The following is a 4,517-nucleotide window of genomic DNA, read 5'->3' as shown; positions in this document are numbered from 1 at the left end:
TTGGTGTTTGGTGGATTATAGTGAAGCCCACTGGCTCAGAATGGAAGTGCACGGGAGAACAATCAGTCAGGTGAGGTTCAGGAAATAAATTGAAGTCAATAGGGAGGGGTATCCATTGATTTCAATAGGAGACGGATTAGGCCCAATTTGAGCAGATCTGTGCAGGTAGAGAAAAGATAGTCACTTGGAAGACATGCAGGGAGAAGGAGCAGGAACTTGGCAATTCTCTCTAAATGCCACAGCCGCCGTCTTTGTAGAATGGTCATTGATTTAGGGAAGTACGGGGTATGTTGTAGCTGATGGATTGACACCTTCACAGAAATTTCTAACACCAGATTTTCAGAAGAGCTCAGCATGTTGGGCATTCACTGGGTGCTGAGCTGTTTTGAAAATCATTGGCTGTGCATTACATGGTCCCTTCTGGGGTGCACTTGTCGGGAAATGCTGCATTATCACTAGGCTAAGCAAGACAGACATCAATGAATTTCCTTGTTTCTAGAGAACAAATACCAACAGCATTCCAAGGCCAAACTCTGACTTGGGCTATATACCCATAGCAGTGAGTAACAAGGTGTATGAATCTAGGCTGTGTGCATCCAGTGCTCCCACCTTGCAGCAGGTGGTGGGGAAGCAGCAGGGATGCAGTAGCTGGGACAGGGCCCATAGCAAGTTGTTATCCCCTCAGAGTAATGGAGACTCTGGGAGGGAAATATGTCTCAGAGAGATCTCTCGCCAGCGCAATACCTCCAAGAGCTACTCCTGAGATAGCACAATTTACACACCCCTCTTCACTCTAGAGGCACAACCTAGTCCTAGAAGATTAGCTAGACCCTGAGTGTTCAATATTAGGAACCCATCCAGAGCCCTAGATTGAAATCCTGGTCTCACTGAACTCAAGGGAAGTTTTGCGATTGACTTCAAATGGGGCCAGAATATTGCCCCTAGTCTTAAATCTGCCTGAAATCGCCCATGGAATAGTCTTTTTATCTCAGTTTCTGGTAACTTTCACAAACCATAACGCTATAGCTCAACTCAGCGGGGTTGGTGGGCTGTATTCAAGTAAGGAATATCCCGGGATGGAATCGCAGAAAGTGCCCAGGTCAGGAAAGAGCCACAGAGGCAGAACTGCATGGGCTGCACAGTCCAAAATGGGCCCAGTAGGGGTGCTGCAGAGTGGGATTGAGCTGTGTAGGACCAGATTTTCCTGGTAGCACACGTACCTCCTAGTCTTTTCCTTTCTTAGGTACTAAAATATGTGTGTGTGTGTGTATGTATATATATACACACACATCTCATTCTGCAAGTTGAGCACACACAGACAACAATAACTAACTCCAGTACTAATGCTAAGTCATCAGAAACTAATATAATCTCTATTGGGTATTTTTTTCCCTGAAACATCCCCCCCTCCCTTCTAGACTCTAATTTATTGATTCCTTTTGCAGCTCCACACGTTGTATTATTTATAAGAAGCAATATTCTAGCCTCCCTTGACAGTGTTTGAGGGGTAGCAGAAAGCAGTGCAGCAGAAAGGTGGTGGAATAATTTTGGTTATGTTTCCATAGCTACCTTGCTGTTCAATGTGGTTTATTCCATTTTAAAGTCAACCAACACACACACAAATCACCAAATGAAGTATGTTTACGCTAATCCTTGGCCTGCCTATTGCTGTCTACTGTGGCTGTGGTTTGTGTATTTAAAGGGGCACTTGCTACATAAATAAATGGCAAGGCAGCATTCTAGCTAGATATAGGAGGATGATAAACATATTGTTTCTTTTTTCTTCTCTCCTCCGACCTGTGTGTTCCAATCCACCCCTCTTATAGTATAGATATTTATAACATGTAGTCCTCTCAGAGGAAGTTTGAGGTGGGATGGTGCCCTCTAGTGGCAGTTGATGTCCTTGCAGTCCTCAGCCCAGAAGTAGATAGAAGTACTATAGGATGGTAAGAAAGAAGAGACCTGAAAAAGAGCTCTGTGTAGCTCAAAAGCTTTTCCGTTTCGCTAACAGAAGCTGGTTCAATAAATGCTATTGCCTCAGCTACTTTGCCTCAGTAAGATTAGCAATAGCTATAGGGAATAGCTTGTGTTTTTTAGGGACGTTTTTGGATTTGGATTCTCGCCACTGAACTTTAGCTTAAAGATAGATGTCTCTCTAGCATCCATATAATGATGGAGACAGGTAGACAGACAGACTTTCATTATTTTCTAATGAAAGCACTGAATCAAGTATTAGTAGATGCACTCCGTTTTCTGGGCATGCCCCTGGTTTTGCCTCAGTTTGGCTGTATCATTGAGGGCTGGGGTTTAAATAGGGTGACCAGATGTCCTGATTTTATAGGGACAGTCCCGATTTTTGGGTCACTTTCTTATATAGGCTCCTATTACACTCCCTGTCCTGATTTTTCACACTTGCTGTCTGGTAACCTTAGGTTTAAGAAGGAGATGGGAGGGGCAGACCATGGTTCTGCCATGCCATGGAAGTGGCAGATCGCAAGAGGCAGCCGTGGCCCAAATGCTGCACCTCGCTGGCATGTGTATTTAGGGGTCACTTGTGGCATTCAGGCCCAGGCCTGTATTGAAAGCAGGTGTGAGCTGCACCAGTCCAGGGGTCGGGGAGGAGTTATGCCTTTGGGAACACAATCCTTCCCCAATCTCCCTCGTGAGCAGAGGGACTGTGCACACTGCACTGCCCCACAGGATCATGCAAGCTACTGCCCCTGCTGAGAGACAGCCCTACCTCTTCCCTACCATGCTGGGAAATTTTGGACTGTGTGGGCACACTGAGGGAGTGGATCCTGTGCTTCCTTCAGCACAGGACTTGCAATTGTCCTGGCCCGCTGGAGCTTTGTGCCCTGTCACCCCAATGTGCACACTCACACAAGGGCCAGAGAGAAATCTAGCTTATAATAAGTAAAATGGGAAGGAGGGAGGAACCCTGATATTATTGCAAACATACTCACATTGCATCTGGCTGTGCATTGACAATTCCTAGGACAGAGTCCAACTGCACCAGAGAAAAATTCCTATCCCCCCTAAGCCCTAACAGAGCTTTGGAGCAACCAATGTCAATTCTAGCAGTAGCTAAACCCTGTTTGTGGATTCTTCCCATCGCCAGTAACCAGCCAGACCTACAGCCTTGGAATGTCTGATTGCTGCTCAAAGTGCAGAGACGACTTCTGCTACATTGCAGAGAGCAATTGATTTAACCCATTCTCTCTCTCTCACACACACACACCATTTTCATAGCCATCAGATACACAGCACATCAAAGGCTGCCCCGCTCAAAGGCTGCCTATAGAAGCCCATCTCATAGACACGTGGGACAGGAAGTAACATTTTGGACCATCTCATCTGGACAACACCCGATTCCTAGACCAGCATTTCTCAAAATGTGGCCACAACAGCCTCCACAGGAGGGGCGGAGATGGCAGGGGCGGAGCCCCTCCATGCAGCACCCAGCTGTTGCTCCTGAATAGCTGTTACCCAGGGCAGTGAGATGCTCCACCTTGGTGTTTGCACTAGAGCTGCCAGCAGGAATCGGTGTCCTGCACCACATAGGCTTCTTGGGGGCTTTGGGGAGTGCCTCTGGAGAATGCAGGGCTGGTGTGCATGGTGCCAAAGGCAGCTCTTGTCAATGGAGGTGGCTGCAGTGTTTGATCACTGGGGTGCTTCCTGGGCAGCTCCCCCACTCCCGCCTGGCTGGGGCTGGAGAAACCTGGGTCTCTGCAGGTGGCCGAGGAGTTCGCGACGCACTTTTCCTGGGACAGGCTCTTGCTGAAGGGCTGCAGAAGGCAGGGACAGAGATGGGTCAGTGCTTTCCTTGCCTTAAACTCACTGTTTACAGTGGCTGTAGGTACCAGAGCAACTCAATGACTCCAGGCTGCTGCAGGGTTGGCAGCTCTCCGGCAGAGTGAGGGGATCCTGCTCTGTGACATGCTTCGAGCACAAGAATAGAAGCAAAGTCTGGGTGCACTGAATGGTGAGCTCTTCATCCTACGCCCTTCCTAATACATCAATAACTTACAATGACTTGGACATGTCTATGTGAATATGGACTGGTTTTTCCTAAACTTAATTATGAATTTTAGGAAAAGTTCTCAGAGTGGCCACCAGCAAGAGTTAGTGGCCACACTCAGAAGCCACCAAAAGTTTTGTTGTGAGAACCCCTACACTGTCAGTCTACACCATTAACAGACACATCTCTCCAACCCAGAAAACAATCTATCCTGATGCAGAGCACTAGGAAACAATAACAAGTGACAAGGGCTACACAGTCTGTAGGAAAATATGACAAGCAGATAATACCTCTGGTATGATTTACCTGTCTTAAAAACAATCTGGGATGAATAAAATATTTGTGAGAAGGAAGGGCTGATGCTTGTGCCTGCCAGCAGGTATATGGGATCTTGGGGAGCAATTACCACACAGGTGGGGTGCCAATTAATTTCTTTATTAAAGGAAAAAGGAAGTGGTGGGAATTTAACAATAAAATACGATGGGATGGGGTGTATAGG

Source organism: Chelonoidis abingdonii, chromosome 8, assembly GCF_003597395.2.
Source record: "Chelonoidis abingdonii isolate Lonesome George chromosome 8, CheloAbing_2.0, whole genome shotgun sequence".
NCBI lineage: Eukaryota > Metazoa > Chordata > Testudines > Testudinidae > Chelonoidis > Chelonoidis abingdonii.
Note: the sequence above shows the minus strand (reverse complement) of the source record.